This window comes from Macrosteles quadrilineatus, unplaced genomic scaffold (genome assembly GCF_028750875.1).
Source record: "Macrosteles quadrilineatus isolate MER2022 unplaced genomic scaffold, UCM_ALF_1.0 Scaffold_58__1_contigs__length_771172, whole genome shotgun sequence".
In the NCBI taxonomy this organism is placed as follows: Eukaryota; Metazoa; Arthropoda; class Insecta; order Hemiptera; family Cicadellidae; genus Macrosteles; species Macrosteles quadrilineatus.
Genome location: NW_026542651.1, coordinates 719,289 through 741,413, shown reverse-complemented (window position 1 = coordinate 741,413; position 22,125 = coordinate 719,289).

Sequence of the window (22,125 nt, the reverse complement as noted above, 5' to 3'; positions counted from 1 at the left end):
AAAGAAAAAACCCAAACTACATTGAATGTAATTGTATTTTAAGTATTTAAACAAAAGTTTGTTTTAACAAACTTAACACAGCCTAACTAGTCTATAATATTTTTCTAAATACCATTGAAGGTTGAGGAAATTCATTATTTTACAGATATTTGACGAGGCAAGTTTTAAAGAACTATTGACAACTAGAAGTAACACATCTAGATCTGGTAGTAGTGTTGCATCAACAACTGGAAGTTTACCAGATACAAATACCTCTTCAGTGAGTATCTTTATTTGAATCTATACTTCAAACTTTAGAGATAACAAATATCTATAAGGGGAAGTGATCCAAACCCCTGATATATTTGTAAATATCTAAACCAACCCTCTTGCACAAAGTTCAAGATGTTGTGTATAGTTTTTATAACAGAATCACAAATTCTAGATCTCAAAGAAAAAACCCAAACTACATTGCATGTAATTGTATTTTAAGTATTTAAACAAAAGTTTGTTTTAACAAACTTAACACAGCCTAACTAGTCTATAATATTTTTCTAAATACCATTGAAGGTTGAGGAAATTCATTATTTTACAGATATTTGACGAGGCAAGTTTTAAAGAACTATTGACAACTAGAAGTAACACATCTAGATCTGGTAGTAGTGTTGCATCAACAACTGGAAGTTTACCAGATACAAATACCTCTTCAGTGAGTATCTTTATTTGAATCTATACTTCAAACTTTAGAGATAACAAATATCTATAAGGGGAAGTGATCCAAACCCCTGATATATTTGTAAATATCTAAACCAACCCTCTTGCACAAAGTTCAAGATGTTGTGTATAGTTTTTATAACAGAATCACAAATTCTAGATCTCAAAGAAAAAACACAAATTACATTGCATGTAATTGTATTTTAAGTATTTAAACAAAAGTTTGTTTTAACAAACTTAACACAGCCTAACTAGTCTATAATATTTTTCTAAATACCATTGAAGGTTGAGGAAATTCATTATTTTACAGATATTTGACGAGGCAAGTTTTAAAGAACTATTGACAACTAGAAGTAACACATCTAGATCTGGTAGTAGTGTTGCATCAACAACTGGAAGTTTACCAGATACAAATACCTCTTCAGTGAGTATCTTTATTTGAATCTATACTTCAAACTTTAGAGATAACAAATATCTATAAGGGGAAGTGATCCAAACCCCTGATATATTTGTAAATATCTAAACCAACCCTCTTGCACAAAGTTCAAGATGTTGTGTATAGTTTTTATAACAGAATCACAAATTCTAGATCTCAAAGAAAAAACCCAAACTACATTGCATGTAATTGTATTTTAAGTATTTAAACAAAAGTTTGTTTTAACAAACTTAACACAGCCTAACTAGTCTATAATATTTTTCTAAATACCATTGAAGGTTGAGGAAATTCATTATTTTACAGATATTTGACGAGGCAAGTTTTAAAGAACTATTGACAACTAGAAGTAACACATCTAGATCTGGTAGTAGTGTTGCATCAACAACTGGAAGTTTACCAGATACAAATACCTCTTCAGTGAGTATCTTTATTTGAATCTATACTTCAAACTTTAGAGATAACAAATATCTATAAGGGGAAGTGATCCAAACCCCTGATATATTTGTAAATATCTAAACCAACCCTCTTGCACAAAGTTCAAGATGTTGTGTATAGTTTTTATAACAGAATCACAAATTCTAGATCTCAAAGAAAAAACACAAATTACATTGCATGTAATTGTATTTTAAGTATTTAAACAAAAGTTTGTTTTAACAAACTTAACACAGCCTAACTAGTCTATAATATTTTTCTAAATACCATTGAAGGTTGAGGAAATTCATTATTTTACAGATATTTGACGAGGCAAGTTTTAAAGAACTATTGACAACTAGAAGTAACACATCTAGATCTGGTAGTAGTGTTGCATCAACAACTGGAAGTTTACCAGATACAAATACCTCTTCAGTGAGTATCTTTATTTGAATCTATACTTCAAACTTTAGAGATAACAAATATCTATAAGGGGAAGTGATCCAAACCCCTGATATATTTGTAAATATCTAAACCAACCCTCTTGCACAAAGTTCAAGATGTTGTGTATAGTTTTTATAACAGAATCACAAATTCTAGATCTCAAAGAAAAAACCCAAACTACATTGCATGTAATTGTATTTTAAGTATTTAAACAAAAGTTTGTTTTAACAAACTTAACACAGCCTAACTAGTCTATAATATTTTTCTAAATACCATTGAAGGTTGAGGAAATTCATTATTTTACAGATATTTGACGAGGCAAGTTTTAAAGAACTATTGACAACTAGAAGTAACACATCTAGATCTGGTAGTAGTGTTGCATCAACAACTGGAAGTTTACCAGATACAAATACCTCTTCAGTGAGTATCTTTATTTGAATCTATACTTCAAACTTTAGAGATAACAAATATCTATAAGGGGAAGTGATCCAAACCCCTGATATATTTGTAAATATCTAAACCAACCCTCTTGCACAAAGTTCAAGATGTTGTGTATAGTTTTTATAACAGAATCACAAATTCTAGATCTCAAAGAAAAAACACAAACTACATTGAATGTAATTGTATTTTAAGTATTTAAACAAAAGTTTGTTTTAACAAACTTAACACAGCCTAACTAGTCTATAATATTTTTCTAAATACCATTGAAGGTTGAGGAAATTCATTATTTTACAGATATTTGACGAGGCAAGTTTTAAAGAACTATTGTGAGGGAATTTCCGTGTGTGGGTCGATTTCGTTATCTTATCGCCAAAGATAGTTCAGCAGTGCTGGGTTTAAATTTCCAGGGGTCGATGTGAATCAACAAAATATTGTTGTTCTGAAATTCCACTCAATATTAAATTCGTTTCAAATAATCTCAAGTGTCGATCGTCTGTGTCTAATCAAATTCCTTTATTGAAATGATAGGGTAACTCAGTGAAATGTGCGAACCAGTTGTCGCTATTCACTCATCATCGTTACCCTATCAGACGCGAGAGAAAACGTTGTCGTGTATAATCTATGTGTCGTGTTATCTGTTAATTCAATTCTCGCGTTAGAGTCTATTTCAAAAATTAGGTTCGATAGCTTGTACAGCTAGTTAGGATGCTGAATGTTCTTCGAGCAAACTAGGATCGGTATCAAAGGTTATAGGATCAAACTAAACCTTGCTACGCTCCGATCGTTACCCTAACCCCACGCAAATGCGCTCTATACAACCAAGAGGTTAGGGATAGATAGCCTGCACAGCTAACTAGGATGCTGAATATACTTCAGCAATCTAGGATAGGTTACGGTAGGTTAATCGTTACCTAAACGCTCGTATGAACCTCGGTCGCTACCCTAAACCCCACGCAAATGCGCTCGAAACAACAAAAAGGTTAAGGGTAGATAGCCTGCACAGCTAACTAGGATGCTGAATATTCTTCAAGCAATCTAGGATAGGTTACGGTAGGTTAATCGTTACCTAAACGCCCGTATGAACCTCGGTCGCTACCCTAAACCCCACGCAAATGCGCTCGAAACAACAAAAAGGTTAAGGGTAGATAGCCTGCACAGCTAACTAGGATGCTGAATATTCTTCAAGCAATCTAGGATAGGTTACGGTAGGTTAATCGTTACCTAAACGCCCGTATGAACCTCGGTCGCTACCCTAAACCCCACGCAAATGCGCTCGAAACAACAAAAAGGTTAAGGGTAGATAGCCTGCACAGCTAACTAGGATGCTGAATATTCTTCAAGCAATCTAGGATAGGTTACGGTAGGTTAATCGTTACCTAAACGCCCGTATGAACCTCGGTCGCTACCCTAAACCCCACGCAAATGCGCTCGAAACAACAAAAAGGTTAAGGGTAGATAGCCTGCACAGCTAACTAGGATGCTGAATATTCTTCAAGCAATCTAGGATAGGTTACGGTAGGTTAATCGTTACCTAAACGCCCGTATGAACCTCATTCGCTACCCTAAACCCACGCAAATGCGCTCTAAACAACAAAAAGGTTAAGGGTAGATAGCCTGTACAGCTAACTAGGATGCTGAATATACTTCAGCAATCTAGGATAGGTTACGGTAGGTTAATCGTTACCTAAACGCCCGTATAAACCTCGGTCGCTACCCTAAACCCACGCAAATGCGCTCTAAACAACAAAAAGGTTAAGGGTAGATAGCCTGTACAGCTAAGTAGGATGCTGAATACACTTCAAGCAAACTAGGATAGGTTACGGTAGGTTGATCGTCACCTAAACGCCCGTGTGAACCTCGTTCACTACCCTAAACCCACGCTAATGCGCTCTAAACAACAAAAAGGTTAAGGGTAGATAGCCTGTACAGCTAACTAGGATGCTGAATATACTTCAGCAATCTAGGATAGGTTACGGTAGGTTAATCGTTACCTAAACGCCCGTATAAACCTCGGTCACTACCCTAAACCCACGCACATGCGCTCTAAACAACAAAAAGGTGAAGGGTAGATAGCCTGTACAGCTAAATAGGATGCTGAATATACTTCAGCAATCTAGGATAGGTTACGGTAGGTTAGTTTGGATAACTAAGACCCCCCCCCCTATCCTTTAAAGATCCCAATTAATCAACAGGCTAACGCCAGCTATGCGAGCACTAAAACAGCTATCCTTATAGTTAATTCTGTTTCGTAACTCTCTCTACGTTTTAATTAAATACCAGAAATTCGTTAAGCATACAATATAGGGTAATAGGCTATAGAATGGCGTACACTGCCCAAAGGATGCTGCTTGTACTTCAGCAAAAGGAGGGATGTTTGGAAGGCAACATTGAGTTTATATGACGTTATATTACACAAGCTTAGGCTATTGTCACCCTCAAATTATATAGCTCTCCAATAACAACTAGGCTAAGGCTTAACCTATTAAATCACTCCTTAACTGCGATACAAGAGGGTTTAGGTATTTGAGTAGCGTATTCCGCCCAAAGGAGGCTGCTTGTACTTCAGCCAAAGGAGGGATATTGGAAGGTGACACAGAGGTTATGTAATATAAGATGGGTAGGTAAAAATCCTTTAAAATACTCAATTGGCCTTACTAAGCTTTTGCTTTCCTCAATAGCCTAATGTATGCTAATTCGTCTGGATTTTATATAGCTAGTCGGCAAAATTTCTTTAACTTCGAACTAATTATTTCACAATTACAAATCTAAATTAAATTGCAAAAATACCAATTAATCACTGATCAAAATCGAAAACTTCGTTTATCGGGAACAAATTATCGTAACTCAATTATTCAACATCGATCGTAAATATCCAAACGTAAAACAATCTAATTTCCCTGAATCATAAAATGATATCAAGTAGGCACTATACCTTAGAGAGAGACGTGTTGATCGGATCACAAAATGGCACAGACTGTCCGGCGGCGCCCGGTCCCAGTGGTTTTGTTGCCCGTCTGGGCCGGTCATGCGCAGAAACCAGTTTTGGCAGTCCGACTCGGCCTCGGCGGCGGCTACATCGGTGCTCGCGCTAACTACTTGAGCCTCGCATCGCCATGCTTAACCTCAAAATCGTTGATCGTTCGTACTACTATGATGATCCTCAAGTAAAAACATTTTTGTCTTGCGATCTCAGCCATGATATGATAAAAAAAATGAGGTGTAAAAAAATCAACCCTTACATCCTCCACTCACTTCGCGGAAACAAAAAAAAGAAACAGAAAAGAAAAAAAAAACATTCTCAACTTCTTCTAAACCAAAATTCAAATTCTTCGAAACTAAAACACAAATAACGTCAATGTCCTTTGATTTGTAGATCCTACTCCTGGGATCTAAAAATATTTGACATCTTCTACGGAGTAAAGAAATGAAACTTCTTAACATCAAAACAAAACTGAGCTTTCTCAAATGGTTCACTTCCACGCTGGTGGGGGACAAGTCCCAACTTTCGAATATTGATCCTCTTGATCTCGTTCGTTCCGGGTATCTGGATCTTCATAGTTCGTCTCTTCCCTCGTCTTCTTGCTGGACGATTGGGTCGATTCTCGTCAGACTCTGCTCTCGGAGTGTTCATAGTGAGCTTTTCAAATTTCGTTGGCGTTTTCTTCTTCGGCGGGGGTACATGGGTATGCGGGATGACCAATTTCTTCACATTAAACGGAGTTGTAGCAGTCTGGTTTGGTTGATCTTGACTAATCAATCGAACACTATAAGCACGAGAGGGTTCAGGCTCCAGCCCACAAACTGTAGTGTCTTCTATCTCGGCTCGTTTCCCTGACGGATGTGTAGAATCGTTGACACTTGGAACAGTCCGGCATGGGCCTAGGAAATCCTCTTCAATTTTCACGGCTAATATGTTCAATTTTCTTATCATGTCCATGCCCAAGATTATAGGTGTGCTTAACCCAGGAAGGTAGAATACTTCCAGCTCGTGGTTCACACCTCTTATAGTGGATGGCAGGGTAAAACACCGGTTCAATGTCATTTCCGAGTTGTTGGCCATGGCAACCCTGACTTCTTGATTTTCTAGCTGCACCTTCCCTTCAATAAAATCAGCTACCTCATCACCTATCAGGTTTATCGTGGAACCAGTGTCAATCAGTGCCTTAAAATCTCTACCAAACATCGAAACCTTAATGTACGGCCTAAGGTCTTTCGTTACTTTCTCTGAGTCATAACAGTTAATGGTGCCTATCTGGAAGTTGGAGGTCTTTGCACTTAGTCGATTCTCGGACTCCGGCGACCTCCGTGGTCCATCGTCCGTCTCCCGTTTCCCGACTTCGAGCAGTCACAAGTTGTTGTTCTCACTCCTGGCTTCTTGCAGTTAAAACATCTAAGTATTCTTGGTTCCTTGCAGAAACTAAAGGTATGTCCCGTCTTCTCGCAGTTCCAGCATGTCCTCGAATCGGCTGGTCGCCTCTCACCATCGTAGTGTCGTCGATTCTGATACTCCCTTTCACCCATGTTCCTCGTCGTATATTGATCTTTATTCATAGGTTCACATCTAACTTGATTGCTGGTCTTAGATTCAACTGTTGCTGTGTGATGCGAGAATTTCGGCGCCAATCTACTACGTCCATGATAGGCGGTTTCGGGTACCAACGCCTGGGCTGGGTTCGGCGGGGGCGTATATTCAGTTCGCTCTCGCAAGCAGGTCTCATAGTCTTCAGCGACTTTGATAAGACTTGGCAAATTTACAAAGTCTCGTCTTCGAACATATGTTTTGTAGCTCGGGTGCATGTTTCTATAAATTCGATCTAATTTTTCATGCTGCGAATATCCTCCTCTCCTTCGAATCAAGGTCGAGATGGCTACGACGTAGGGTTTGAACAACTCCCCTTCCCCTTGTGTTCTCTTCCTAATTTCGTCATCTAAGTGAAGTAGATAGCCGGGAGGTAAGTACTAGATTTGAAAATCCCTGACAAAGTCCATGAAGTCACCCCAAAATTCTCGATTATTCCTATACCATAGGATCGCACTGTCTTTCAATAGCTCGGGCAACGCCTTCAACATCAACTCAGGGGTCACACCATACGATTCCATCAATTCATTCAAGCGCTCTAAGAAGGAAATGGCATCCGATTCTTTCCTTCCATCGAATCTCAAGTTCCATTTCCTTACGGTATTACAAAGGGAGGCAGTGTTCGACGGTCTTGGTGAATCTACGTCACCTGCCACCATTGGCTCTTCGCGTCCACTCGTGTGGTTAAAGCCAAAATCTAATTGCTCTGCCAAACCACCTTCATCATTTGATTGAGTGCGTGTGAAGACTGGGGCATAAGACTTCATCCTTATCGGAGTAAGCATCGAGGTTCGCCTCTCGGGAACCCCCACAATCGATCGAGCTGTCTGGTGTGTAGTTGACAAGGTCGCTTGGCGTGGCTTTGAAGCTTGTGTCATCAGCCGTCTGACCTCGTTAAAATCGGCATCAGGTGGAAGACCTAGAAGTTCTCGGATGCTCACGGCTTCTAGCTCTAAGGATGCACCCGCTGGTGCTTCTTGAGATGCGTGGTGGAACTCATCATCCTCTTCAATCGCCTCCTTTCCAGCCCGTTGTCGTAACCGTCGAACAAGTTCTGCTCTAAGCTGATTAGCGTTTCCTCCTGGTACAGTTCCCAGCTTGCCTAGCTCGTCTTCAAGCTGCGATCTTGATAACTTGTAGACCCAGCTGACCCTTACTTCTGTATCCGTGGGTGGTCGTTGAGCTGTTCCAGCTGCCGTAGAGCTAGTAGTCGTAGTAGTGGATGTCCGTAGGTCCGCTCCTCCAGACGAGGTCGTGACCGTAGCGATAGGTTGTTGCTCGCCTCCTTGTGACGAAGCGCTTCCGTTGTCACCTTCTTCCATTATATTCAATGCCAGGAGAATCTTGAATGGTCTAAGGAATCTCTCTACGTGATAGAACATCGTTGTTCCTCAAATAAATCGTCTAAAATCCAAATTTTTTTTCTTTCAACAATTTCCAAATTTTCACAATAACTACTTATTCAGTAGTCCCTGTTCGGGCGCCATAAATATGTGAGGGAATTTCCGTGTGTGGGTCGATTTCGTTATCTTATCGCCAAAGATAGTTCAGCAGTGCTGGGTTTAAATTTCCAGGGGTCGATGTGAATCAACAAAATATTGTTGTTCTGAAATTCCACTCAATATTAAATTCGTTTCAAATAATCTCAAGTGTCGATCGTCTGTGTCTAATCAAATTCCTTTATTGAAATGATAGGGTAACTCAGTGAAATGTGCGAACCAGTTGTCGCTATTCACTCATCATCGTTACCCTATCAGACGCGAGAGAAAACGTTGTCGTGTATAATCTATGTGTCGTGTTATCTGTTAATTCAATTCTCGCGTTAGAGTCTATTTCAAAAATTAGGTTCGATAGCTTGTACAGCTAGTTAGGATGCTGAATGTTCTTCGAGCAAACTAGGATCGGTATCAAAGGTTATAGGATCAAACTAAACCTTGCTACGCTCCGATCGTTACCCTAACCCCACGCAAATGCGCTCTATACAACCAAGAGGTTAGGGATAGATAGCCTGCACAGCTAACTAGGATGCTGAATATACTTCAGCAATCTAGGATAGGTTACGGTAGGTTAATCGTTACCTAAACGCTCGTATGAACCTCGGTCGCTACCCTAAACCCCACGCAAATGCGCTCGAAACAACAAAAAGGTTAAGGGTAGATAGCCTGCACAGCTAACTAGGATGCTGAATATTCTTCAAGCAATCTAGGATAGGTTACGGTAGGTTAATCGTTACCTAAACGCCCGTATGAACCTCGGTCGCTACCCTAAACCCCACGCAAATGCGCTCGAAACAACAAAAAGGTTAAGGGTAGATAGCCTGCACAGCTAACTAGGATGCTGAATATTCTTCAAGCAATCTAGGATAGGTTACGGTAGGTTAATCGTTACCTAAACGCCCGTATGAACCTCGGTCGCTACCCTAAACCCCACGCAAATGCGCTCGAAACAACAAAAAGGTTAAGGGTAGATAGCCTGCACAGCTAACTAGGATGCTGAATATTCTTCAAGCAATCTAGGATAGGTTACGGTAGGTTAATCGTTACCTAAACGCCCGTATGAACCTCGGTCGCTACCCTAAACCCCACGCAAATGCGCTCGAAACAACAAAAAGGTTAAGGGTAGATAGCCTGCACAGCTAACTAGGATGCTGAATATTCTTCAAGCAATCTAGGATAGGTTACGGTAGGTTAATCGTTACCTAAACGCCCGTATGAACCTCATTCGCTACCCTAAACCCACGCAAATGCGCTCTAAACAACAAAAAGGTTAAGGGTAGATAGCCTGTACAGCTAACTAGGATGCTGAATATACTTCAGCAATCTAGGATAGGTTACGGTAGGTTAATCGTTACCTAAACGCCCGTATAAACCTCGGTCGCTACCCTAAACCCACGCAAATGCGCTCTAAACAACAAAAAGGTTAAGGGTAGATAGCCTGTACAGCTAAGTAGGATGCTGAATACACTTCAAGCAAACTAGGATAGGTTACGGTAGGTTGATCGTCACCTAAACGCCCGTGTGAACCTCGTTCACTACCCTAAACCCACGCTAATGCGCTCTAAACAACAAAAAGGTTAAGGGTAGATAGCCTGTACAGCTAACTAGGATGCTGAATATACTTCAGCAATCTAGGATAGGTTACGGTAGGTTAATCGTTACCTAAACGCCCGTATAAACCTCGGTCACTACCCTAAACCCACGCACATGCGCTCTAAACAACAAAAAGGTGAAGGGTAGATAGCCTGTACAGCTAAATAGGATGCTGAATATACTTCAGCAATCTAGGATAGGTTACGGTAGGTTAGTTTGGATAACTAAGACCCCCCCCCCCTATCCTTTAAAGATCCCAATTAATCAACAGGCTAACGCTAGCTATGCGAGCACTAAAACAGCTATCCTTATAGTTAATTCTGTTTCGTAACTCTCTCTACGTTTTAATTAAATACCAGAAATTCGTTAAGCATACAATATAGGGTAATAGGCTATAGAATGGCGTACACTGCCCAAAGGATGCTGCTTGTACTTTAGCAAAAGGAGGGATGTTTGGAAGGCAACATTGAGTTTATATGACGTTATATTACACAAGCTTAGGCTATTGTCACCCTCAAATTATATAGCTCTCCAATAACAACTAGGCTAAGGCTTAACCTATTAAATCACTCCTTAACTGCGATACAAGAGGGTTTAGGTATTTGAGTAGCGTATTCCGCCCAAAGGAGGCTGCTTGTACTTCAGCCAAAGGAGGGATATTGGAAGGTGACACAGAGGTTATGTAATATAAGATGGGTAGGTAAAAATCCTTTAAAATACTCAATTGGCCTTACTAAGCTTTTGCTTTCCTCAATAGCCTAATGTATGCTAATTCGTCTGGATTTTATATAGCTAGTCGGCAAAATTTCTTTAACTTCGAACTAATTATTTCACAATTACAAATCTAAATTAAATTGCAAAAATACCAATTAATCACTGATCAAAATCGAAAACTTCGTTTATCGGGAACAAATTATCGTAACTCAATTATTCAACATCGATCGTAAATATCCAAACGTAAAACAATCTAATTTCCCTGAATCATAAAATGATATCAAGTAGGCACTATACCTTAGAGAGAGACGTGTTGATCGGATCACAAAATGGCACAGACTGTCCGGCGGCGCCCGGTCCCAGTGGTTTTGTTGCCCGTCTGGGCCGGTCATGCGCAGAAACCAGTTTTGGCAGTCCGACTCGGCCTCGGCGGCGGCTACATCGGTGCTCGCGCTAACTACTTGAGCCTCGCATCGCCATGCTTAACCTCAAAATCGTTGATCGTTCGTACTACTATGATGATCCTCAAGTAAAAACATTTTTGTCTTGCGATCTCAGCCATGATATGATAAAAAAAATGAGGTGTAAAAAAATCAACCCTTACACTATTGACAACTAGAAGTAACACATCTAGATCTGGTAGTAGTGTTGCATCAACAACTGGAAGTTTACCAGATACAAATGCCTCTTCAGTGAGTATCTTTATTTGAATCTATACTTCAAACTTTAGAGATAACAAATATCTATAAGGGGAAGTGATCCAAACCCCTGATATATTTGTAAATATCTAAACCAACCCTCTTGCACAAAGTTCAAGATGTTGTGTATAGTTTTTATAACAGAATCACAAATTCTAGATCTCAAAGAAAAAACCCAAACTACATTGAATGTAATTGTATTTTAAGTATTTAAACAAAAGTTTGTTTTAACAAACTTAACACAGCCTAACTAGTCTATAATATTTTTCTAAATACCATTGAAGGTTGAGGAAATTCATTATTTTACAGATATTTGACGAGGCAAGTTTTAAAGAACTATTGACAACTAGAAGTAACACATCTAGATCTGGTAGTAGTGTTGCATCAACAACTGGAAGTTTACCAGATACAAATACCTCTTCAGTGAGTATCTTTATTTGAATCTATACTTCAAACTTTAGAGATAACAAATATCTATAAGGGGAAGTGATCCAAACCCCTGATATATTTGTAAATATCTAAACCAACCCTCTTGCACAAAGTTCAAGATGTTGTGTATAGTTTTTATAACAGAATCACAAATTCTAGATCTCAAAGAAAAAACACAAACTACATTGCATGTAATTGTATTTTAAGTATTTAAACAAAAGTTTGTTTTAACAAACTTAACACAGCCTAACTAGTCTATAATATTTTTCTAAATACCATTGAAGGTTGAGGAAATTCATTATTTTACAGATATTTGACGAGGCAAGTTTTAAAGAACTATTGACAACTAGAAGTAACACATCTAGATCTGGTAGTAGTGTTGCATCAACAACTGGAAGTTTACCAGATACAAATACCTCTTCAGTGAGTATCTTTATTTGAATCTATACTTCAAACTTTAGAGATAACAAATATCTATAAGGGGAAGTGATCCAAACCCCTGATATATTTGTAAATATCTAAACCAACCCTCTTGCACAAAGTTCAAGATGTTGTGTATAGTTTTTATAACAGAATCACAAATTCTAGATCTCAAAGAAAAAACCCAAACTACATTGCATGTAATTGTATTTTAAGTATTTAAACAAAAGTTTGTTTTAACAAACTTAACACAGCCTAACTAGTCTATAATATTTTTCTAAATACCATTGAAGGTTGAGGAAATTCATTATTTTACAGATATTTGACGAGGCAAGTTTTAAAGAACTATTGACAACTAGAAGTAACACATCTAGATCTGGTAGTAGTGTTGCATCAACAACTGGAAGTTTACCAGATACAAATACCTCTTCAGTGAGTATCTTTATTTGAATCTATACTTCAAACTTTAGAGATAACAAATATCTATAAGGGGAAGTGATCCAAACCCCTGATATATTTGTAAATATCTAAACCAACCCTCTTGCACAAAGTTCAAGATGTTGTGTATAGTTTTTATAACAGAATCACAAATTCTAGATCTCAAAGAAAAAACCCAAACAACATTGCATGTAATTGTATTTTAAGTATTTAAACAAAAGTTTGTTTTAACAAACTTAACACAGCCTAACTAGTCTATAATATTTTTCTAAATACCATTGAAGGTTGAGGAAATTCATTATTTTACAGATATTTGACGAGGCAAGTTTTAAAGAACTATTGACAACTAGAAGTAACACATCTAGATCTGGTAGTAGTGTTGCATCAACAACTGGAAGTTTACCAGATACAAATACCTCTTCAGTGAGTATCTTTATTTGAATCTATACTTCAAACTTTAGAGATAACAAATATCTATAAGGGGAAGTGATCCAAACCCCTGATATATTTGTAAATATCTAAACCAACCCTCTTGCACAAAGTTCAAGATGTTGTGTATAGTTTTTATAACAGAATCACAAATTCTAGATCTCAAAGAAAAAACACAAACTACATTGAATGTAATTGTATTTTAAGTATTTAAACAAAAGTTTGTTTTAACAAACTTAACACAGCCTAACTAGTCTATAATATTTTTCTAAATACCATTGAAGGTTGAGGAAATTCATTATTTTACAGATATTTGACGAGGCAAGTTTTAAAGAACTATTGACAACTAGAAGTAACACATCTAGATCTGGTAGTAGTGTTGCATCAACAACTGGAAGTTTACCAGATACAAATGCCTCTTCAGTGAGTATCTTTATTTGAATCTATACTTCAAACTTTAGAGATAACAAATATCTATAAGGGGAAGTGATCCAAACCCCTGATATATTTGTAAATATCTAAACCAACCCTCTTGCACAAAGTTCAAGATGTTGTGTATAGTTTTTATAACAGAATCACAAATTCTAGATCTCAAAGAAAAAACCCAAACTACATTGAATGTAATTGTATTTTAAGTATTTAAACAAAAGTTTGTTTTAACAAACTTAACACAGCCTAACTAGTCTATAATATTTTTCTAAATACCATTGAAGGTTGAGGAAATTCATTATTTTACAGATATTTGACGAGGCAAGTTTTAAAGAACTATTGACAACTAGAAGTAACACATCTAGATCTGGTAGTAGTGTTGCATCAACAACTGGAAGTTTACCAGATACAAATACCTCTTCAGTGAGTATCTTTATTTGAATCTATACTTCAAACTTTAGAGATAACAAATATCTATAAGGGGAAGTGATCCAAACCCCTGATATATTTGTAAATATCTAAACCAACCCTCTTGCACAAAGTTCAAGATGTTGTGTATAGTTTTTATAACAGAATCACAAATTCTAGATCTCAAAGAAAAAACACAAACTACATTGCATGTAATTGTATTTTAAGTATTTAAACAAAAGTTTGTTTTAACAAACTTAACACAGCCTAACTAGTCTATAATATTTTTCTAAATACCATTGAAGGTTGAGGAAATTCATTATTTTACAGATATTTGACGAGGCAAGTTTTAAAGAACTATTGACAACTAGAAGTAACACATCTAGATCTGGTAGTAGTGTTGCATCAACAACTGGAAGTTTACCAGATACAAATACCTCTTCAGTGAGTATCTTTATTTGAATCTATACTCCAAACTTTAGAGATAACAAATATCTATAAGGGGAAGTGATCCAAACCCCTGATATATTTGTAAATATCTTTTTCGTGTTTCGACGTCATGCTCAAAGTCACTAAAGTCCAAATAGAACTTTTAAACGACATAGACATGTACAACATGATAATGAAAGGAATAAGAGGTGGATATACATCCGCAATTAAAAGCTATGCAAAATCAAACCACCACACTCTTCCAAACTATAACGCCTCAGAACCAGATTCATTTATATACTTTTACGATATAATAGGTCTATATGCCACTATAATGTCAACAGAACCACTTCCACTTGACAATTTCAAATGGATTTCACCATCAAAATTTAACATATACAACATAAATAATACCACCAATAATACCTCCAATGGTACAGGTTACATTCTAGAAGTAGATTTAAAATACCCTTTCAATACCGATCACATAGACTATCCACTATGCCCTTACCACGATGAAGGTACAGGAGGAACATTAATATCTTCTTTCAAAGATAGAAAACATTACGTGATCCATTACAAGACATTAGAACAAGCTCTGTCAATGGGTATGATACTAGAGAAAGTCCATAGAGTCATTTAATTTAACCAATCATGTTGGTTAAAACCCTACATAGACATAAACACCCAATTACGAACAACCTACTCACATGACAAAACCCTCTCAAATTTCTTTAAACTGCAATCAAACTTAATCTATGGCAAGTCAATAGAAAAAGTAACTGAAAACCTAAACAAATACTTCCTGTACAACAACACTAAGAAACTCATGTACTTAATAAAACAACCCACGTTCATAGACAGACTAATTCTAAATGAAAACAATTATATAATATTCATGAAAAAGAAAAGGGTCCAGTCCAAGAAACCCATACCTGTAGGATTTTCAATACTAGATCTAAGTAAGAGATACATGTACCACATGTATTACAATAACTTGAAAAAGTACTTCCCACCATTCAATTTAATATACACAGACAACGATTCATTTGCAATACAAGTATTCACTGATACTACTTCATTTACAAAAGATCAACATTTCATTTCTAATACTCTCTTAGGTAAATTTAAAGATACATCTCCTAATAATCCCATTCTAGAATTCGTTACAGTAAGAAGTAAAACATACGGGTACAGGACATTGAAAGATACCATACCACGACTAAAGAATTTACCCAAATCTTTTAATTTTACAAACTATAAAAACATACTACTATCCATTAAAATGTACAACACCTATAACAGAGTAATTGATAATAAACTATACCAAGTAATACAGAATAAAGCAGTAATAAAACGCACACACACACACACTCAAACACATAAAACAATGACATCATCATGAACAATCACCCTCTCACTCTCATTCTCTCTCTCTCACTCACTATCACTCCTCTATCACCCCTCTCTCTCTCTCTCTCTCTCTCTCTCTCTCTCTCTCTTTCAATACCCCTCTCCCTCCCCCATTTTCTCTTTCACTCTCTCTCTCACTCCCAACTCACATTCTCTCTCTCTCTTTTCAATACCCCTATACCTCCCCCATTTTCTCTTTCACTCTCTCTCTCACTCACTCACACCCCCACACATTCTCTATCCCTCTCTCTTTCATTACCCTCTTCCTCCTCCATTTTCTCTTTCATTCTCTCTCTCTCATTCTCTTACAATAACCAACACCAACCATCAACTTTCAATAACACATACATATAAAATCAAAAATACACATATATAAAAATTTTCAATTTCATTTCAATTCTCCATAAAATCCTCTCCTTCCATAACTACTTACCACTGATAATGTGTCCGGGATAACTAATAATAATAATAATGGGAAGCTAAGAAATTTAAGTTTCACTCAAAAAGGTCGGGCAAAACGGGATACAAAGAAACTTTTTCCCGTTTTACCCAACTCCAAAGTGTACCATTTTACCCAACTAGGACAATATTTTAAATAAACATGGTTGCCGTCGGTTCCGTGACAGTAGAATAGAGGTTAATCTTATGAAAATGCTCCTTAATTAATGATGAATACAGATACGTACTTACTGAAATCGTGTCTATTCACATGAAGAAATCTTATGGAATGAAGTTCAACAATCCACTACACGATTTTCAACATGAACGTGGTGAACGTAGTGAGTGCATATCATATGATTAACTGATAACAGTATATTAACTGATTACATCAACAGGAATGCACTCTAACGTTAGTTTTATTTATTAAAATATTAACTGAAATAAATTAAATATAGGTTTTTGTATTTTATTTTTAGCATCAGTTTGTGAGCAGCAAACGGGCGCAGTCTTGACAATGCACTCTACACAACGCCTCTCCACCAGCAGGCGTTGCTCACAGCTCCGACAACCCTCACCTACATCACGAGTCCCCCCCCCTGCGGTGGAATCCATCCATTGTTATCGAAACAAAGTGAGTGATGTAATTCGCTGTGTGACAAAAACAAAGTTTTTTTAAATTTTGCAATAAAAATTTTTTATGAGTTATTTTGATTTTTATTGAAAAATTAAAGATATATCCGTGACATGAGTAAGTGCCCTCATAAGAAAGTCATTTATTTATTAAATTTAACCAAACAAATACATAATAACTGAGTAAAATTAAATTACACTTGGTAACGAGTTTTAAATAATAATTTGCGATTGACTTTCTTTTAATTTATACTTATTTTTATTGTAAAATTCGCTCTATTTTACACACTATCCTCTTTATATTAATGGACTCTTCTGGGGTAATCACGTAGAAAGACGATGACGTAGTCGAAATTACCGTGCCCCTCTCTGAACAACAACCATCAATGTCTCCGCCTTCAGCTAATTTAGGCATACCCTTTTTTACAATCTTGCAAATCTTGGGGAACCTGCACATGATTGGATTGGCTAGCCTAAACAAATGGGAACGTGTTTTTGAGGAAGAACTATTGGGCGACCCCGTTCTTGTGAAATTGCTCTTTTGTTTGACACATTTTTATTAAATATCTCATGCGAGGAACCCATGGGCCGAGCCTTAGCGACTTATACAGCCGGGGCCGAGAACCTGTGGGTCGATCGGGACAGGCGTCCACCGAGTTCCCGGGATCATCGCAGAGATGACATCAGCCAAAGCTCCACCTCCTCCACCGGCACAGCAGTTCAACAAGAGCAGTGGCTGGTTCTGATGGAGAACTTTTCTAATAGTAAATACAGAGTCAGAAGTAGCGACCTTGTCTTACTTATGAAACGTTTTCTTATATGTCCCACTAAAGGTTACCCTACTCTAAAGACTGGTTTCGTATAGAAAAATTGCAAGAAGTGTCACATACAGGTCTTTTGTTCGATAACGCGTTGAGGCAGTTCAGATCAGAAATCAACGACATGACGGGGAAAGAGCTGTATGACCTTCAAACAAAGGGCTTCACCCTAAATGTCAATTCTGCTGGGTCAAGTGACCAGATAAAGAAAGTTTACTGGTCTACTAAGGAGTCAGTTTTTATGCTATTGGACCTCCTGCATTTTCAATTCAATTCTGATCTGGAGGAGGCTAAAAAATTCTTAAAGACTGTTTATGACATCTTTGAGAAGACCAGTGGCAAACAGAATTGTCTGTGTTTAATTGGCCCAGCGAATTGTGGTAAGAACTTTTTTGTGGATGGCATTTGTGACTTTAGCTTGAACCCTGGAAAGATGGAGAATCCTTTCAGGGTTCATAACTTCGCTTTTTCCTCATGCCATAACAGAAGAGTCATTAAGTGGTAACTGTGACAGTTCATTGTCCCAAAATCAACTTGACCAAATACGTTTTACCAGCTTACAGCTTCGAAGACTTGATGAACATTTTAAAACTATAATTAGAAAAAAACCTTTCAATAATACGTTAGGTTTTAAATTACCAACACAAAACAGTCACTAGGGCAATGCAAAACCCGATAACACGTACACAATAAGTAATTGATTTTGAGGAAAAGAACAAAAAGAAATTCAAGAGTAATAATTATAAGCATCATTCAAGTTCCTCGGACTCCTCATCCGAGGATGATGATTCAGATACCAAGGATAATTTTGCTAAATTGTTTTAAGAAAAAACAGAGCAATTCGTTAAAAGTCAGTTAACTGTTTCAATGTAATACCGGGAATTTAAGAAGAAAAATTAAAACTGTGGGAAAAATGGCAACCATCTTATAAAAATTGAAATCACTGGCACAAGGGACCTTAATTATTGTCGTAGAGAGAAGTTTTATTGGCAAAAAGGAAACAAAAAGGCTACTTTTTGCTTAACGCCAAAGATAATGAAAGTCAGGACATGTTATATCTTTAAAACGTTTTTGTACTTTTTCAGCGACAAAAAAATTGCAATTCATTAAATAACCCGACAATGGATTTGCACCGCATCGTGCTACACCCATGCACGATGATTTGCGTAGTCCATACAATTATAATTAATTGGAAAAAAGTAAAATATTGGTTAAAACTGACATCACCGTTTGATTACGCCCAAACTGCTAAAAGGTAGGATAGGAAGTAGGTCTAGGCTAGCTTTAAAACACTCAGTTGTTTTAGCAGCGAGATTATTGATCCGGATTATACGGGAAATTTTTGTTTATTGATTTTCAATCATTCAAACACCGACTTTACCATTAACAAAGGATTGCCCAGCAAATTTGCGAAGCTGCTTTGTTTCCTGAGGTAGTTGGGGTATCAAAATTGGATTAAACAAAACGAGGCGCCACCGGATTTGGGTCCACGAGGATGGTGTATATAAAGAGGATTTTTTAAAGATACTACAAGATGAGCTGCGTGGCACCAAATTCCTCAAGGATATTATTGTACTGGAAGCCGTCTTCTGCCATCCAGAAGGACACTGTGATTTTATGAATTTCATTAAAAACATTTGTGAACTAGATGAAGAAGCCCATATTACTCCCTTTAGGATATTTAACGACCACTTTGATCTCCTCCTCGTTAGAAACGATGAAGGTGTGGCACATTTTACATTAATATTTCATTTCACAAAGCTTATGCAGCCACAAATTACAAAAGGCAGCAATAAAATCACAATCTGCGAAAGGTGTAGCGCTCATAAAGAAAACAGGCGTTGTAAGTGAGCATCCAATGCCCTGTGGAAAATCGAAACCTAGTGAAGTGCTTATGCCAGAGCAGCAAAAAAGGAACTTAGATTTGTTAGTTATGAGATGCAAGTTGAAGTACCGATTGTAGTCACAGCTGACTTTGAATTAAAATTCTATCCAGTTCCCTCGACAGACAATGCTTATCAACGATACGGATCAAACTCATTTGCATATATTGTGGTAAGTTACCTACCAAAAGAGCTGTTAGATGAATCTGACATAAAACCTTTCCGTACATAAAAATATTTTCTTCAAAAGATTCTTCCTCTTATACCACACTTTAATAACATGAATTCTTTTCTAAACAATTCTTCCACTTATACCACTTCGCCTGATAAAATCTTAATATCATCTTATGCGTTAAAACCAAGAATATTGCTCAGAGAAATATTGCAAGCTGATGGATTTCCCCTGAAAATGAAAAACACTATGTTTTCAACACAAAACATTTTAAACTTCTTCTCCTTCGCCTACCTCCATGTCATGTACATCATTATTGTATTTTAAAAGTCTTCCATTAAATCAGGAACCGATTAACATTTCTTCTTCACCTACCCCAATGTCATCTACATCGTTACAATAATAAATCATAAAAAATAAAGTTTTAACTTTATTATTTATATTGAGAGTTTGTTAACTCCATAAAATATTTCAACACTTTCATCCTATCCAAAATGTTACACCTGCCCACTATGGTCATGTCTTAGAGAGCAAGAGTGATGACATTGAGACAGAGAGTCAGAGTGTGTGTGAGAGAGAGAGAGGGGTGATGTCCATGTATAAAACCTGTACTGTCTGCCTCTTATGCCAGTATCAATCACAACTTCCTTCACAGTTTATGATTTACTTCTATTCCGGTACCGAGAGTTTTTTTTTACATTTTCGTGTTTTCGAATAGGTACACCACAAACTCGACAAAAACTTCAAATAAGTAAATAATTAATCAGAATTTTAGTGACTAATTTTTTTACTCTGGTAGTTTTAACTTTATTATTTATATTGAGAGTTTGTTGAAGTCCATGAAATATTTCAACACTTTCATCCTATCCAAAGTGTTAGACCTGCCCAATATGGTCATGTCTTAGAGAGCAAGAGTGATGACATTGAGACAGAGAGTCAGAGTGTGTGTGAGAGAGAGAGGGGTGATGTCCATGTATAAAACCTGTACTGTCTGCCTCTTATGCCAGTATCAATCACACCTTCCTTCGCAGTTTATGATTCTATTCTGGTGCCGAGAGTTTTTTTACATTTTCGTGTTTTCGAATAGGTACAACACAAACTCGACAAAAACTTCAAGTAAGTAAATAATTAATCAGAATGTTAGTGTGTAATTTTTTTACTTCGATAGTTTTGACTTTATTACTTATATTGAGAGTTTATTGAAGACCATGAAATATTTCAACACTTTCATCCTATCCAAAATGTTAGACCTGCCAAATATGGTCATGTCTTAGAGAGCGAGAGTGATGACATTAAGACAGAGAGTCAGAGTGTGTGAGAGAGAGGGGTGACTGATGCTATATTTTAATTAGTAACATAAGATGCGAGGAGAGTCAGCACACGATTCGGGACTACGGTTATTGCCCTTGACGTTACCACATCTTCTGGAGAGGAGAGGATCACCTTTCTACCATCAAGATTCACAACCCTCCTCACTGACGAGGATCTGGAGTTTTTCACCAGCTCAAAAATGTATAGCGTAAAGTGCACAGATATGGTGGGGAATTCCCCCAATGTACGTATCTACAAACACTAGCAATATTCGTCCATAATGTTTTTATAGAATAAATGCTTGTATCTTAATTACTGTGTTTTAGATTCCATATGCATCCTCAGAGTATGAGTAATTCTAAACAACAAGCTGCCGCCGTAATTATTTAAACTTGCAACAAAATAGTACTGCTTTTAAGTATTTATTTAATTTTACACTTGCTCTAATTTTATCATAATATTTATGTTGAAACAATTATTAGATATACTAGAACAATATACACCTTTTTAAAAGTTATTATCATGGTTGGCATAGAACACTTTTTATCCATAATCACCTAACGTGATCCACTGATCTCAAGGTCAATTTTGTCCGACCGGGTCGCGACGACTACTCATATAATATACAGACTTATGCCTAAGATACAGCTATAATAACTTTTAAAATATTCAACAAACGTTTCTTCCCCTACCTTGTTTGGGAGTTACTAACCTTGGTCAGTGGTATAAAATAAAAGCATTTGCTTTGCAAAAGTCACTTGTGTTCAGTTATATACAAGACGCACTTCAACTACAGCCTGCGCTATTATCTACCTACATTCTCTCCAACTTCAATTGAAACATATTCCCTAGATAAGAAAGCCTTCGCAGCCAACTAAAATGGGTGTTGGAAAACCTATGTCCCACGATGAAGAAATAGAGACTGCTATCAACACCATCCTCAATGTGGACGACAGATCGTCAAATACCA